Source organism: Poecile atricapillus, chromosome 2 (genome assembly GCF_030490865.1).
Source record: "Poecile atricapillus isolate bPoeAtr1 chromosome 2, bPoeAtr1.hap1, whole genome shotgun sequence".
NCBI lineage: Eukaryota > Metazoa > Chordata > Aves > Passeriformes > Paridae > Poecile > Poecile atricapillus.
The window spans coordinates 67,169,473-67,187,325 of record NC_081250.1 but is presented as its reverse complement, the minus strand read 5'-3'; the positions used below and the strand labels follow the sequence as shown (position 1 = coordinate 67,187,325).

The 17,853-nt window shown below is 40.5% G+C and overlaps 1 protein-coding gene across 4 annotated transcripts in view; it reads left to right on the top strand.

Annotated features, from left to right (window-relative positions):
- Positions 1-17,853, top strand: part of FARS2 (phenylalanyl-tRNA synthetase 2, mitochondrial) — a 244,530-nt gene that overhangs the window by 83,917 nt on the left and 142,760 nt on the right. The gene's annotated exons all lie outside the window — the stretch shown is intronic.

Sequence of the window (17,853 nt, the reverse complement as noted above, 5' to 3'; positions counted from 1 at the left end):
GGTTATTTATGAGGCTGTAAATTGCATTAAAAGCAACATCATTTACTTTAATTGAAATTATTACAGAGCAATGTCACCTGACCACTTTGCTTTCTAAAACTGACACATAAGTATTAAAGAAGGAGAGGAGAATTTGGTGGATTTTTTCTAATTATTTTTTATATGGAGAATTTTGCATGCTTGCTTTTTCATTTACTGAGGATAGGCAATTTTTAGTAAGCACAGGAAAGTCTACATGTGCTCAGTCCTGTGTTGTTCAGTGTCTTCCTAATACTATTTATTAGGTACATGAGCCTTTTGGAATGCGATCTGTTTAATTCCAGCAAGTGGGCTTTCAGATAGCCAATGTAACACTCAGTTTATTTTTTTCCCATTGGTTTGCTAAGCTGTTGTTGTATTTTCATGTGCTCTGAAATCTTCCTCTTGAAGACCAAGTATGATAACTACAAATTACTTAATTTTGGCACCATTTACTTGGCACAGCTTGTTTTCCTCAAAGTTTGCTTGCATTTTAATGTGATAATTTTCCTTTTGGAAAGATATCCTTTTCCAGAGTTTCCCCCCACAATGAATTAATGATTTATGCTAATGTTCTCTCAGGTTATTATCTTCATAGTGTGGTAAATACAATACAGCTTCTAATCAGTTTCGGAAGTGAAAGACTGCTGTGTAATATTGTTTCCATTAGATATAACACACCAGTGTCCAGGCTTTCTGCTTCAAAAGCTTTTATGTTGCTCAGCTCTTATGATTAGGATCCTCTAATGGGTGTGAAAAGAACTAAACTGTGTCTCAGAACAATTACTGTATACATTTTTGAGTGTGTATGAATGGAGGTACATGAAACACCAGAGGTTTCTAGAGCACTTTTTGGTTTTTTTAGCTTTCTCATGCGTGGGCTTCCATAGCACTTTCTCACCCTTGAAATTTCACATTTTTTAAATGTTAGACCAGATCAGGATTTTCCAAGGGAGAACAGCCAGCCTCATTCTTAGTCATTCTCTGGGTAATGGATCCAGTCTTCTGGACCATTCAGATTTTCCATGTTAGCAGCAAGCAAGGTTTCTGTTGTCTTGGTGTGTAGATAAGCAAGTATTATTCAGTAAAGTCTGCAAGTACCATCTTCATTAAATCAAATCTATCAAATCAAAGCTATTAATTATTTTTAAGAGTTGTTTGCATTCAGGAAAATCTAGAACAACAAAAAAAGAAAAATATGGTGTTATTTACTATTTTCTAACAGTGACAGTATTTCTAACTGATATTATTTTAAAAGAAAAACAAAAATCCCATTACAGTGCTTTTATGTAATCATTAAAAAAATATGCAGTACTCCAAAGATGCAGTGAATTGTAAGGGATGATGTTACATGTTCCCCTAAGGCTGATGGTGTTTAACTTCCTGGTTTTGTGTGCTGTCTTTTTCATCGTTATACCTAAATACATAATTTTAATAGGAGTGCTGTGTATGAATTTCAATAGAAAGAAAAGGGGTTTTGTTCTGGTTAATCCTGGGAAAAATACAGAAACTTTGCAATATATTAGAATGTACTCTCGGTTTCAGGTTCATGATGAGTATACAAGGAAATTTTGTGGGTCAGTAGAGCTAATTTCAATTAACAGCACCCATGGTATGTATTTCTGCACTTCAAGAGTTTGTTATCAAAGATTTGCAAAGCTGGTGTTTGTTGGTAGGTGCCCAAGTTCCAAGTCTTTATGGAGTTGTACAATTCAAACCTTTGAATACAGGACATTGCTTGCTCAGAGGCTGTGATCACTTAGTGTTGCTTAGTAACTGTGAAATTGGAAGCAGTTAGGGTGTGATCCTTTGCTGATGGAAATCAATGGCAATGTTCTCGGTGCTCACTGTTGCAGAATATGTTAGCTGAGGACAGAAGCAAGTATATTGAACTAAAGTTTACCTCAAAACCATGAGGTTACAAGCCAAATCATTTAAAAATAAAACCAAACCCAAACACTCTCCCCCCTACCCCAAAACAAGCCCAAATTCATAAACAAACAACAAAAAGAAGACAATTCCGTAATTTTTTTTAAGACTTCTCATGGTATACCATTTAATCTCCTGAGGTATGCAATAAAATTATGTAAGGGTGAGACACCAGATCCGACCTCAAATCCAAGGCAATTGCTGTATCATGGTGACTTTCCAAGCCAGTGCCTACAGGTGGGTAGAACAGGCATGGTTATACTGATCCTTCCCTGATACGCTCCTGCAGCTGTGTATTTCCTGAGCTGAAAATGGTACATTTGCTTTCAGTAGTCACTGTGGAATTTTCTTCCATTCATTTGTTGAAATATTTGAGTCCCAGTACTCTCTGTAATGTCTTAAATTGACCAACTTGCATGAGGAATCACTTCTTTCTTGTTCTGACCAACAACTCAGAGATACAGTTTGAGCTCTTCTGTCCTGGCAGAAGAGTTAGTGAGTCTCTCTTTCCTTGTTTAAGCCACTCACTATTTGTTTAGATTTCAGTTGTAGGTCTTGTCACTGACTTTTTTCCAAGCCAAAGATTGCTGGTCAGACAGTCCCTCCCTACATGAGAGCCTGTCCATATGTTGAATCATGATCACTCCTGCGTGCATCTTCTCCAGGCTTCTTTTTTTCCTTTTCTTATAATTCTTAATATTAATTTTACTGTGTTGACCTCTAATGAGCCTTGAGTTGAAAAAGAAGGGGAGGTTTTGGGATGATGACTGCTGCAGATGATGACTTTTGATTGCTGACTGATGGTTGAAGCATCCTGGCACACAGCCAGACATTTAGCTCCGGGGAGCAGCTCAGGTTTAGGTCTCAGTTCCTAAAATCATGAATCATGAAGGCTGTATTTGGGGTACCAGTAAGAGGAATTGGTAGAACTTTGCTGCTGTATGCAGATTTTTCTACCTGTTACCTCAGAAATTAACAGTGATACTTAACAGTCTTACAAAACTGATTTTATTTATTTATGGGTTTTTAAAAATTTTATTTTTTATTGTCAGCTTAAAATGAGTAGGGAATGGTGTAGGGGTTTGGAAGAGGAGATGTCAGCTGAATTTATAGCAAGGGTAGTTGTCCTAGTTTCTTGTTAATTTTGTGAGTATTTCTAATAGAGGAAATATTGCTAACCCTGTCTAAACATCTTCTTGAATACTTTTGAACATGACAAAAGGAGTTTGTCATAAGTTCTTCAAATTATCGCTTTTGTTTTAAAAGGTGGAAGGTTGTTTGCCACGAAACCTGATTCTTGAAGTGTAAGTCTTTGCCATTTGGAAACCCTTTTACTGATCGATTGCAAGATTTATTCCCAAAATTCAAATAGTACTAGGCCCAGGGCTGCCACCTTCAGTCAAATGCAAATCTTAACATGTAGAACTTGTTTGGCTTCAATGCTGCAGTAAATAAATCTTTCTATTTCTTTATTCATCTATTGAAGTTCATCAAAATTGCTCTTTGAGTGGAAGTAACAACTTTAAAGTTTTTAACTAGTCCACTTTTTTGTTTTGGCAATAGGATTATCAGTCTGGACAGTTCTCAATGGGTAGCAGGTTAAAAGAAGGATTATTTCAATGTTACTTTCCTTGTAGGCACAGGACTTTTTTTAAATTTTTGAATATGTTCTTAAATGAAATCTTAGTTATGGGTGAGTTAGGTTCATATATCAAGCAGCAGGAGGTATTTTGGAGAAGGGGAAATCTAATCTCTTTCATCTATCAGGTTTTTTTTTTCCTGCTCAGCTCTTGTCTGATAAATTACATTAAAATGTTTGAGCAGATGGTGCGTGTGGCTTCAGTCGTGTGCTGGCCCATGTTCTGTCTTTGCTAACAGCTCTCTGTGGGGACCTTGAAATAGTTAATGCTGTATGTGTTTGTATGGATGTAGTGTAGAAGGGTAAATATAATACATTTAAAATTCATGCCTGAAACCCTTCAAGGTGAAATTAAAATTACAGAGGTATTGGTGTATCGAGCACCTGGAGCCTCCCAAGGACATGAGGTAAAACTGTTGGATGGACTGGTTCTTCCCACAGGAGCATCCAAAAGTGATTTTAATCTGCTGCATAAGCTTCCCAGCTCCGCATCCCAAATCTCTCAGGTCACTGTCTATCTCCTGTACAACCACACTACTGCAGTATCTTGACTCTCCCAGCCCTTCTTCCTGTGCTTGCTTCCCTGAGAGCACTCTGAGATTGCGGTGTCGTCATTCCTTGCTTTGGGCTGGAACTGAAGCACACCAGAAGCTGACATGCATGCACACTGTAGACAAAGAGTGCAGCTGCCTTAGTTAAAGTGAGCTTTCCTACTGTCCTTTTAAACACAACAGAGAATTAGAGTCTTCCAGTCGGATGGAAGCTTCCTTTTGAATGTGTGGAGCTTTTTGGATCAATTTGCTGGCCGGCCTCTTTCTATGTCTGACTTCAGGGGGAGCAGAGTCTCCCAATTTAGGCAGGTACCTGAAGGTAAGGTGAGTATTTCATGAAGATACAGTGTCTCAGGTGAAATAAAATTAATGGGAAATTAGGAAGCATTTGAGTTTTATTGACTTCAAAAGGGTTGCCTGTTGAAGAAAGTGAGGTTGAATCCAAGCTTTGTATCTCAGCTCCTGGTTCACCTTTGTCTCCCTCAGTCCTAGTGATTTACATTTGCACATATATACGTTCATATATGTGTGAATATGTATAAAAATAAATAAATACAGAATGAGACAAATCAAATTGATGAACAATTGAATACAGAGTGAGGTACATTTGGCCTGTTTTAATTTTGGTGTGTGGTTTTCTACACACACACAGACACACACAGTGTAAATCAGAAAAACTGATTGTCACATCTGACTAAGTTGAGAGACCTACCACTGAGCTGGCAGCCACTGAAATTTTGCATTGCTCAAACACGGAGCTGGTGTGGAATTGTGGGCTTTTACAGAAAAATGTGATTGAATTTTTATCTCTGTTCTTCAGACGTCACACAGACACCCACAAATGTATGGATGTGGCACATCCAGAGATGCGTGTACCTAAGACACTGCTGATCAGTTTATAAGGGAATAAGTAATAGGGCAGAAGACCTGATTTTCTCTGAAAATCTATGGTGTTCCACCCTGTCTGTATGAGGAGAGAAGCTGTAATTGTAGTCACCTGGCTGGCTACCCACAAAACATGTACTTGACTTTTAAATAGTTTGTATACAAAGACCCATTCACGTAAGTTGAGGAGCATGGAGTGGCAATTAGGTGTTCTTAGTTGACTACCACATCTCTTGACTGTAAAGGAATCATCTATAGCAAGTGACAGCAGGATTACTGGCCACTTACTTAGCAACTTCAGATTAACAATTAGTGCCACCCTCCTTTGTGACTACAAACATAACCGGTGGTTTGCTAAGCATCCCCGTCCTGCAAAGGGAGTGATACAGTGCTACTACATATTTACACATGAGCTGAGCTGTAGCTTGGGATTTAAATTCTGGCAGGATTAGATCTGGACTCTTAGGACTTTAGAGATTCAAGTTTCTAAATAGCATGTATTTTAAGATTGGGATGGCACTTGTATAGAAAAGTTATTTATTCTAACTTCTTTCTACTCAAAGAAGAAAGTGATGGAGAGTTTGTTTCTTGTGTTTGTATGGAGATTGCTTTTTGGGGTTGAGTTTATTTAGGTTTCTTTTGAACTGACTGGAAGTCCAAGTCTTGCCTTGATAAGTAATCCAAAACACAGAAATGAGTTATACAGAGGTGATGCTCATGTCAATCAAAGGGTGCATTATTTTATTTGTTATTTGTTTCTCTGGTTCTGTTATCTCTGGCTAAACCACCAGGTCTGATGTGTGTATTGTGTTATAAAGTTAAATCTTGCCTCTGCCCTTCCCTTTTCCTTGTCAAGATAATTTGCCTGTCGTCTTCTGCTTCATTTACAACTCTATTTTTAAAGCTGTTTTTTCATCAAGTTCTTCATACAGAAGGAATACATAAAATTTTTGAAATGTTGCTTTCTCTGATTTTATTACCTTTGACAGATTCATTATCTGTGTTAAAGCTGGGATTCTTCAAAAGAATTAATGTAAGCTTGCTTCCAATCTGTAGTGTTTGTGTATATTGAACAAATACAGTATTCCATTTTATGACAATTCTATTGTACCTATTCCTGGGAAATGTGTTATTTGTTTACAGGGATATCTTGTGGAAGAAAAAGTATGGGATTGATTCTTGGAAGTAAGTAGTTATTATAAAACTTGGATGGCCATTTGAGTTTGTGGTTTTATATGATTTTACTATCTTAGTGTTAAGAGTAGTAATGCCAGTAGATTTAGAGGGTAGTTTCCCTTTTGAGGTGCAAGATTACATTTTTAGTTGGAATAGAAGTTCCTTATCTTCATAATTTAATAAACTATGTTGTCTTAATGCTTCATTTTCCCCTGCACAGAAATGCATGTGACAAAGGGTTAACTCAGTCTAACACAAACTTTGAAATCAACAGGAATGTTTATTTTACTGAGTGGCACATCTTTCCATTAAGTGGATAAGAGTTCCCCTCAACATATGTGAGGCCTGTTTTAGTGCATTTGAAATCTGGGAAAGAAAAAAAGAGATAAGCAGTTGCACTGTCCAAAGTTTCTGTTGCCTTTGAAGCAGTTTGCCCATGTGTATGTATTGCTTCTCCTTCCCTTAAGTTTTTTAATCAAAAGTAAATTAAAGGTTTAGTAATTCACCCTGATTTGTCTCCTTGGGATCCTGCAAGAGGACTAGAGCACCACACACAAGAGAAGGCTAAATAATGATGAATATAGTTTATTAAACAGTTCCCAAGTACAAGAAAGTGGTAGTCTGAGAAACCTTGGAAGAGCAACGATTTATGGCACAGAAATGGTGTTTCTCTTGATTTTATTTATGCAAATGAAAATACATCTAAATAGTAGTATTGAATTACTACACTGTTATATGGTGAATGCTGAATGTTTTTAATCAGACAGGAGTTGGTTCAGTGAGCCTAATATAATTCCTCATCAGGCTAGGATACCCTCTGGGTGTTTTTGTTGCATTGCAATATTCATTTCTGCTGTTCCCAGGACATTTCCCAGTACTACCCAGATGAGGCTGGAGAAGAGATTTTACAGGCATTTTACAGGCAACTGTTTACTCTAACAGTTTCTGACTCTGATACATGAAGCTCAGTTGAGAAAGATTCAGTTGGGCTGATATTAGATCAAGCATTTTAGGAAGTATTTTTCTTCTCTAGATTGCAATTGCAATCTTGATTTCTCCTTTCTGGAGGAAAGAGCTTTTGTTAGGATACTTCTGTTGTGCCTCATTTCTTGTCTTTGAGGTTGGTAGTTGATGAGAGGAATGAGTGAACCCCGGTCTCCTGGTGGAGCTGAACGTGCACCTCTTCCCCCTCTCTGCTCTGCAGGTGTACTAAGAAAATAGCAAACCAGTGGCAGTGTGTGTAGGTGGTCAGCCTTTGGAACTCCATGCCATTTATCAGAGAGATGAGTGAGGCTCATGTCTTTAGAGGACAAGGGGTGGGGAAGGGAAAACCCAAGCATGTCATGTAGTTGAGAGAGCGAGTGGCAGCTTTCTAATGCTGGCAGCCTGGCCGTGCCAGCAGTCCAGGCTGAGCCAGTGGCACCAGCCTCTCATGGCTCATTCTGGCTGGAGTCTGAGAAGATTGGATTGCCCAGCTGTCCATGTGCCAGTGCATACTGATCCACTGCTGACCACGTGGGTGAGCCTTGGCTGGGGACCACTGTTTGAATTGCATGTGAGCAAACAGAACAGCTCAAGAGCCAGGGTTGAGCCACTGCTCCTCTGTCATAACTGCCTGCCAACAGAAGAACCTTGCATGGTGTTATAAACTCTAGCTTTGTAGAAATATATGTCAGTGCCACTGGCGCCATTTCTGCTTGTATTACAAAGACTACCTTAGCTTCGGTTTTGCTTGGGCTTCATCTTTGGACACCCAGATTTACTTTTCTGGTCAGCATTCATAAACAGGAAGTGTCTACAAGCAGTAGAGAGGATAAAATCTACAACACATGAATAAAAAGGTGTTCAGAAAGTGATAATGCTGTGATGGATAAACATTTTTCCAGAAGGAAGAAAAGAATCTAGATCAGGTTTCACACTTCCATGCTGCTAGAAGGCAACTGCAGCACAGCTACAGAGAGGAGACAGCCCCTTCCAGGTAGTATATCAGCTAATTTGGGGTGGGATTTGCTGGTCTACCTGAAACAAATCAGGTAAAAATGTCAGCCTTTATTAACACTTTTCCCCCATGTAAATAACTTCACAGATTTCTAATAGATATTAAAGCATTATCTTTTCCCAGAGCAGAATGGATGTCATAAATTATATATTCTGATGACTATGAAGTGAGCATGAGTAATAAGTTTGATCCTAAATACCATGGCAGAGTCCGAGGAAACTTTTGTATGTAGCAACAAATGGAATTTAATAGGTAATCATGGAAGTCATCTTGTGCCTGTTTTCTTTTTTGGCCAGATGGAGAGTGGAGGGAGCAAAGTGCTTGTTTATTTCCTTGCTTTTGAGATAATTTGGATTAGTTAAAAGCTTTATCTGAATATTTTAAAATCTAGGCAACTTCTATATTCTCTGGGTGAAAATGTTGGCTTTATAAAAAAAGAGTAGGGAAAAAAAACCCTGATAAAAAGCCCATAAACTGGTGGCTGCAGTTTTATAGCTGTTCAACTCCTCACCCTGCAATGCCTTTTATTTCTACTTGATCTTAAAATTGTGGAGAGACAGAGAAAAGTAACAAAAGAATGTGTTTTCCAGTCCTGAAGTTGCTCATTCAAAAGTTCTTCTTTATTCTAATGACAGAGATTCTCACCAACATGGTAATTCAGAGCTTTTTCTGGTTGTTTTTTTTTTTTTTTTTGTTTTTTGTTTTTTTTTTAATAAAAGTAGATTTACTGAGTTTCTTTTAGAGCAGTGATTGATGTTAAATAGCAAGTGGGGATTATAAGAGAAGAAATGTTAGTAGGATCTGTTTAAATAAGGCAAGAGACTCCAGCTAGGGCTTTGACTGTACTGGCTGAAAAGTATTTAGATAATGAATTATTCCAAAAGAAAAAGTCCAATGAGGAGAATCCTTTTCTCATATTAGTTCAGACTTGCTTAGCATGTTTCAAAAGTGATGGTCAAAAATAAACTCCTGACTGGGACTCCTTTTTTCATCTAGGGGAAATACAGTCTTAGTGCAATACTATTGCACTGTGCACAGCAAAAACTGTAATTTCCAGGATATCTCTGCTATTGTATTTGAACTCATCATATGACAAGAAAGACAGGAGCAGAATTACTCACTTTTCCAAGTGCTAATTTGCTTTATAGTCTTATTGAATAAAAGTTGGTGATCTTAGAAAGAAAAACTGTACATTACCTGTATTTCCACTTGCTGCTGCTATTTTTATTTATTTCATAAGAGGTGACAGTTCATGTTATACAGGAGAGTTCATTTTCTTTAGGGTTCTTTGTTTGCAAGATTGTTTTGTGCCTCTCTCATAGTTATTTATTTGTCTGGTTCCTCATGCAGTATGAAGTTCTGGCCATGTTCAGAGGAGGTATAATAACTGAATTGCAGGTTTTGCATATCATGGGCACATGAGCAATAGGAACAAAGAAAATGAAAATTTGCTAGAGCCACTCCAGAGCAGGTAGCTGGAGCTCACTTAAGCCATATGAAAATACACTTAATTGTGCACTAATTTTAAACAAAAGGTACTGTGGCTACATTACTCTCAGCTTTCACACATCACTAGTAAAGTGGAGCAGACTGTGCATAAGTACTTGCTATATTCTGCATATGGCTGATTGGAGGAGCTGTTAGCAAACATTAGAAAAACGTTGTAGCATCTTAAGTGGATACCCAAGGTTGTTCTGTGCCATATATGTGGTTTTATAATAGTATCCAGGTGATGAGAGTGATGCCCTGATGCCCTGTTGATGATCTGCATTGCTTTAAATGTGACCCTATGAGCTGCTGTCCTAGTGGGACAAGGAGCAAACTGCTTTTTTGTTTTGGCATCATGTGATGCTGAGCAGACTGGTTTCTAGCTCAAAAAAAGTATAATTTGTGCTGTTTCTGCTTCTATGCAGTTAGTCAATACAAAATTATCTTAGTAGAAGGAAGCCTGTATATCCTGGGGTGGAGCGAAAGAAGCACTCAAAATGTGTGACTGTAATTCAGTGAATAGAAAATACAGTGAATTTTGTGGTGCCCCATCAGTAGTTCTGTATGTCATCTTTGTGGCTGTCACAGGAACACTAAGTCTTAAAAACAGGAGAGGGGAGAGTAGGAAAGTGTGCAAGATCATCAGTGGGCATTAACATGACTGATGGCTGATTTTATTTTTTTTTAGTAATTGTTATGTTATACAACTTTCATAAACGCTTGTGCTGCCCTGGAATTTTGACCATATACTTTGAAGGAAATGTTATTTAAAAACAAGAGGGAGTGCAATTAGAAGAGGAGATATATAGAAATTTGGGTCCTCTTACACCAAGCATAAGAGCACTTGCAGTAGTAGTACAACCAGTCATTTCCTCTGTGGCTGCTTTGATGTTGAACAGAAAATGTTCTCCTGTTCTTTCCTCTTCTTCACGGATCAATAATTAAATTTAAAAAATTTTAACAACCCTCAGAGCACTGTCTCATTCTGGTGTTCTTCATTAAATTGACCATTGGGTTTTTCAGAGGAAGGAAAAGAACAGCAGCCACTTAGAGCAGGCATTCCCAGAGCTTGAGATCATGATGGCTTTGTTTTTGTAGATTAAATTAATATGACAATTCTTAGAGGTAGAAACTCAGTTGCAATAATAAAAAAAATGCACACCCTTCACTTATCTTCAACAGACAGTCTCCTGTCATCTTTCTATGATACCTGCAGGTGTGATACTCAGCAGTAAGAGAAGATCATTAATTCTTTCCTTGAAAGGCTCAATTTTAAAAAAGCTAGTGTCCCTCTACAATGACCTTCTTGCTGCCTTATGATACTCTGCAGGAAGAGAAAATCAGCAACTTTTTCCTTGAAAGGCTCAATTTGAAAAGCTAGAGTTCTCCTACAGCGACCTTTTTGCTGCTTTACTCCCATCTCCCTTTCATTATTTCTGTTCTCCTGGGGCTTGAAGAAAAATGCATACACCTTAAGTTAGGGAAAAGCTCTGTGATGGTACAGTTCACAGGTGGAGTTTAAGGAAGGTGAACTAAGGGACACTGAATCTGTAATTTCTTTTATGTGTTCCACACATCTGTGCAATACAGAGCTGGAAGGGCCTTCCCAGGCTCCCTGGAGACACCCAAAAGGCTTCATAGCAGAAGAGAGTAATTGCAGCAAGTATGCTGCCATCTGAAGGACAGCCCCAAGAAGATCTTCAAACCACAGCTGAGGAAACTGTGTCAAGGAAGTTTGACAGCAGGGAAGATGCCTGCATGAGCTCATCAACTCTCGTCTCCAGTTCTTGTGGAAGTCTTGTGCAAGACAGTGAGTTTTGAGGGCTAGGATTTGTTTCAGGCATTGCTTTACTCCTGGTTCTGGGCTTATGGCTTGAACCATAAAGGTGTTTGACAGGTGATTGAAGGCCTCTGTTGACAATCTGGGACCTGGTCCATTGACTTTGATTTTCTTGCTCAACTGTTCTTGTAGAACGACAGTTTTGTTTTGGGTAATCCAGTGTATAGACATGCTTTCCATGTCTGCAGAGGTGTGAGATGGAAGCTGAGGCCTTGCTCTAGGACAGGCAAAAGGCATGAGGAGGAGTCAGTCTGAGGGTAAGGGTGGGATTGGAGTAAAATGCTATGTTAGGATTAAGTATGAGAAACAACACTGGTGAAAATGGGGAATAAGAAAGATGCAGTAGCTGTTTCTTGGCAGCTGAAGTTTAAGACACAGTAGCAACCAGAACTGAGAAAATATTTGAGGAATCACAGTCTTTCTGTTTGGGTGGTTTTTTTTCTAAATGAAATTTTGAGGGTTTTGGTTTTGTTCTGATACAGATGTCATCTGAAAAACCTCAAGCTAAAGCTGTAAAGTTTAATGGCTTAGAAGGGATATATTTTCCCAAGACCTTGCATGCCTCTTCCACAACCCTTTAATCTTATTAGACTGCAATCTTCCTGCAGTGGAGTCATACCTTATTGAAAACTCCTCAAACCTACTGTTGGTCATCATGCAAATACCCTTACAGCACGATACTTCAGACCCAAGCCAGATTTGGAATACCTGTAGGTGCCATAGGTTTGAGAAAGCTGTAACATATAGACCTGCTAGCAGTGTGTCTTCCTCAGCTGCTGAAGTGCATCCATCTGAAACCTCTGTTTGATGAACTGATTGGAGTTTTCTTTGGTTGGTTGCTTTGTTGGGGTTTTGTTTTCTTTTTAAGGCATGTGAGGAAAACATAATGGAGAGGAACACCGCTTCTGACTATTCTCAGTGACAGAGATGTGGCAAGTCTTTGTTCTCCTGCTTAGATGCCCTCTGTTGGACAATAATAAAATTGGTGCTCCTATGTAGCAATTCTCAGCAGCATGCCTTTTTATAAAAGCTATATTATCAGGCACATTTTACAGAAGGTGAAATTGTGACACTACTCAATTTAGTGACTTGTCCCAGGTCACCTTACAATCCACTCAGAGAGAGGCTGGCCCTCCTCAGTTGTTGTCGTCAGTAAGGGCAGCATTACTGCTACCTTGTCAACTTCCACTTGAAAGGTAACTGCATCATGTGTTTGTTTGGGGTTTTTTTGGTGCTTTTTCATTACAGCTTCCTTTTCTGAACATTTCAATTAATTCTGAACATTTATTTTTGGCTCAAAAAGTTTGCTAGTGCGTGGTTTTGGTTTTTTCTTTGGGGGGGTTGTTTTCTTTTTTTTTTTTTTTTTTCTTTTTTTACTTGAGAAGCTGTGAGCTGGGGGAAGCAAAATAAGCATCAGTAAAGTATGTCTCAATGTAATGTGAAAGCTCCCTGAGATTCATAAGACTTTTTTTTTAATATGGCAACATATAGGGCTTGTTTTCCTTTATTGTAGCGTGTGACTGGCTTGGTGCACTTGGACTGATGCATTAGGAACGGTTTGGAAAATCTTCCAAAATTGTATGTTAACAATTTATATGAAATTTAATGGCAGTCAATTTCCATGTGTTACATTATAGTTCATATGATTAAGTGCTGTCAAACTAGGCAAGATTAAGATCTACATGGGGTATCATTCCTTGTTTATAGAGATGATCATTGACTACCTGAATTATAGCTGCTGAATCACCTATAGTGATATTATTGAATAATTACAGCTTCTGGTCTCAGTGGCTGGCAAAATGCCTAAACCACCAGATCCTTAGATCTCTTCCTGTTGTAGAAAGTTGTAATTACCTTCTGATTATCTGATTTAATTCTAAAATTACTAGGTTTTCAGATCAATTCTCAGGCATTCTAAATATATTTGTAGTCTTGGTTCCATCTGCAGAATGGTATGCAATTTCATATAGTGATGTACCATTTGTCTCTGTTCTGGTGATTAGTAATCATGTACATGAAGTATGTAGCACTTTTTCTGCATTGAGTAAGATTAGATCCCAGGCATGCTTACAGCTGAAAATTGATTTATTTGATTCGGTGTTTGCTTTCTTTACAAAACTTGCACAGTTTACTGCATGGAAGGCATAATATCTGTATTAAAACTATTCAGTAGCATTTTCTTGAACTTAACATCTCTGTTGCAGTCACAGTCTTTTTCAATTTAGTTGTGTATGAAATGGAGATAATAACCTATTGACTTTTCACTGTTGCTTCAGGCTTGGTCAGGAGTTGCAAAGTGCTGTCATACCTAGCAGTGGAAGTCAGTCAGCAATTGCAAAGTAGCCTGGGAAGTCAGCAAGTGTATTCAGTAAATCTCTAGCTGATAGAAGTAGAATGGCCCAGCCTCGGATTTTAGTGAGGAGTGGGAAACCCATCGCATGGACTAGCTTGTAAGCAGGTGCTGAATGGTGTGCTGTAGGCCTGGCACAATGTTGGAAACACGGGCTTTGGAAAGTAGACATAGCCTCTGGCTCCTGGGAAGTGCAAAACTGAGCAGATCATAGGAAGAACTGATGCTGATGTTGATGTAAGTCTTACTTGCCAGCATCTTGTCTCTTTGCAAAGGACCATCATCCAGCCTCTTCTGAATCCCTACCAGTGTGCCCAGTTTGGGATGGAAAAATACAGGCTGGTATGCTGCCCTTCTTAAGTGGATAACCTTGCTCAGTCCAGGTATCAATGATGGCTGGTAGAGCTTTTCCTCCAGCAAAAAGGGTTACTTAGATGCTATTCCAGAGGCAGAGCACCTGTGCTGTGAGGCTGGAGGGGTTTTTTAATGCTATTAATTGTATCAGTGCAAGGAGCCCCCCAAAGGGATTACTGTTCCAGAGCATGCACACTGAGCATGCAAGTAAAAAGTACAGAAAGAATCCCCACTGCAGAGCTCACAAAAGCTAGTACTGATCTGGCAGCTAATGAACAAACAAACTAAAAAATGTTGGGAAAACTAATGTAAGTTGTCACCTTGGGTTTTTAAGGTAGTAGCCTTCTGAGTGTTACTGCTCACAGTGCTGTCAGTCAGACTGCTCAGAATAATGTCCCTGCTTCAGTGTTATCCAAGGTCTGCACTGCAGCCGCACAGAGACCTTTGCGGGGCATTATTTTACTAGAACATTTTTATATTATTCCTTTTACTGACTTGAAGATAAAGATATATGCTGACTAGGCTCATACTGAAGGGCTCTGCATTAGCTCTCTGATCAAAATTTAGTACCACTGTCTACCGTAAAAATTCATTTTGAGCGGTATCCAACTTGAACAGTTCCAGAATACATTTGTCATTGTAGCTTAGAAGCAAGTATTCGATGTTTTTGATACATTTTCAATCACTGTTTACTGTTTTCATAGCACTTGGCTTGGTGGCTGTGGTCCTTTGCTGCATAGGTGGGTATTTTGTAGTTTTGGTGTTTTGTTTTGTTTTTTTTTACTCTGCCTAAAACACTCTGCTTTGCAGCAGCTGTGACTTGATCTCATCAAGGTAAAAAGACAGCATTTTTATTGCTGCTGCAAATCTTTCTGCACTGGATGCTTATAAGTGCCTAGCAATACAGCAGCCTCAAACCCAGCAAGAATGGTTGCAAAGACTCTGTGGGGGCAAAGTGAGACTAATGCCTATTTCCATCCCCTCTGGTGAGAAGTGCTAGGAGCAGAGAAAACCCCCTCTGTCCTCCCCAGCACGTCAAAATCCGTCAGCTAGCTGCTAATTGCCTGTGCAGTGATTCACATGCCATCTGCCATTGCTGGGATCTTTTGTCATCTCTGGTAGGCTATAGGCGGTTCCATAAACTTCATGTGGTTCTTCTGTCAGTGACACCGGCTCAATGCAGTGTGGCAATAGCAGCAACACTGCTACGTGCAGAAATTAATTAAGAAACTATTTGCATGTTGTCATCCTTTCCTTTGGTTTGAGAGGGCAGTATTCTTTGGGATAACGAGAGGGGAGAAAAAAAAGCAAGAAAGGTTATTCCAGTTGTATGCCACTAAGTGCTCCCCCACTCTTGCAGAAAGCAACTCATGGATGGTGGGAGAAAGATGTCAAAAAGAATAAGAAGTGTAGAGTATTATTCTTTATTTGTGTATCACGCCGCATCTGCGGCCCCGGGGCGAGCAGAGCAGAGCGTGATGCAGTGGTGGGGAGGCGGGGGTGCCCTGCCTGCCCTGCGCCTGGGCAGGGAGTGGGGAAGGCGCCGGTCCTGTCACAACTTATGTAACGATTGCATAAGAGTGCCGGTGCTGTGGCTGCCAGAAACTTGTGGGAAGGACGGGATTTTTCCCTCCCTTCTTTATGGCTTGAATCAGAAGTTAAGTCTAGGATAGTGTTGTTTACTCCCCTGTGTAGCTGGGGATTCTCTCTCCCCCACTCCGAGGGAGCAAAGAGGGTCCTGCCTTTGTTTAACCCTGCCTTGTTTTGCTCTTAATTCCTGTTTTTCTCCTTTTTTCTTTTCTTTTTTTTAAATTTTCTCCTTTTCCTGCATTTATATTTCGATAGTCACTATTGCTGCTACCACAGCTTTCAATAATTAAATGTTCTGTCAGCGTTTTCTAAAGCCACCTGGCTGATTGCTGAAATGCCACCTTGTTTTAAAGTGGTCTCTTCAAGCCAGAGGTGCTGCAGAATCTCATCTGATTTTTTTTTCCTTCCCCCATTCAAGCCTTCTTTGAGGCTGCTGATATGCATCATCTGTAAGTGTGATGTCCCAGGCGCATGAAACAGCTTAATATGTTAATGCGTTTGGAAACGGGGTGGTGAGCGAGAGGAGAACATGACATTGTCCAATCGGTCCATTCCAAGCCGCAAACCCAACACTGGTTTTTGCAGGGACCCAGGCGTGCACCATTGGAGGGTGTCGTCCACCTCCGTCAGTGAATAAATTGCTCCGGGAACAAGAAGTCAGAAGGTGACTGGGAATGCCGGCTGCCTCATTCCCCAGACGAGCTCTTTACCAGCTGAGCTGGGGTCATTTGGTTCACGTAGTTTGGACAGGCAGTGGCACTTACACAGGGAGTGGAAGTTACATTCGCTGCCTCCGAAGCGCCGCGGCACTGATCCTTCCCGCTGCTGCAGGGCTGCTGGTGCAGCGATTTGTTACGTTCTGGTTCTTATTTGGCTTTGAAGCGGGAGGGGAGCTTTTGGCTCGCCTTTTTGTGCTTTATGAAACGCGTGTAATTACCACAGAGGGGAAAGGCGAGTGGCTTCGCCGAGCTGACGAGGTGATTAGAGCCGTGCCTCCATCCGCCCGAGGGCTCCCCCGGGGCCGCTCCCGTCCCACGGGCGCAGCCGCGGCCGCTCCGGAGGAGCGGGGCGGCAGCTGCGGGCGGGGGGCGGATAGCGAGAGAACCCGCCAGCCCTCCCAGATGGAGTTTTAATGTCCTTCCTCCCCACCCCCTTCCCCCCCCCCCCCACCCCTCCCCTCCCTTCTTTTGGCAGCGCTGCCTCCTTAAAGGCAGCAGTACCAGCGCCGAGCTCGCCCCCGAGGGCGGGATGCAGCCGGCCATGGGCGGGGGGGCGGCGGCCGGGACTCGAGGCTTTGATGGAGGCGTGTGCGCCGCTGGCCGCCGGGGCTTTAGTGGGTGCCGTGGGATTTGTCCGCAACATATGCGGTGCTGTTAATGATTGAAAAATTACCACAACAATTAGTCATGGATCGCTGAAGGCAAGGCCCCCAAACAGTGTGGACAATGTGATTAAATCCATGTATGTGACAATTAACTCTCCTGCAGGTTTATACACCAAGGAAATGGGAAGAAGATGGACATAAAAAAAAAATGACAGGCGAGAATAATGTGGCAGAATGGACCCGATACAGCTGGCACTATCAATTTTAATCTGACACTGAATTAATCACACTTGGATTAATCCTGTTCTTATTGCACCATTCTGGTTGCCTGTTTATTTATATTCTTCCTCCATTGTGTGCTACACAGAGGCATGACGGATTTAATTCCTGTCCATTCCATGTTCTTAAATTTAAAAGGCAAATCCTTCAGTCATGCCATGTTTGAGGTAGTCCGTGGTGCAATTATCTCATAAAAAACGAGCAGAGTCCAGATGCACCATACCGTGAATCCCCTTCTGTATCACAGCTGAGTAATTCTCAATAAATATTTGTTCACCCAGTATTCTCACTGGGTAGATCTGATCCTGCCTGTCTGTCCAGCCAGCCAGACATGCAGACACACAAGTAATGCTTTGCTTGTGTCTTTATGTTGCCAATAGGTAACATTTGGTGCACATTCATTGGTGGTTCTTGTGCTCGTGATTTTATTT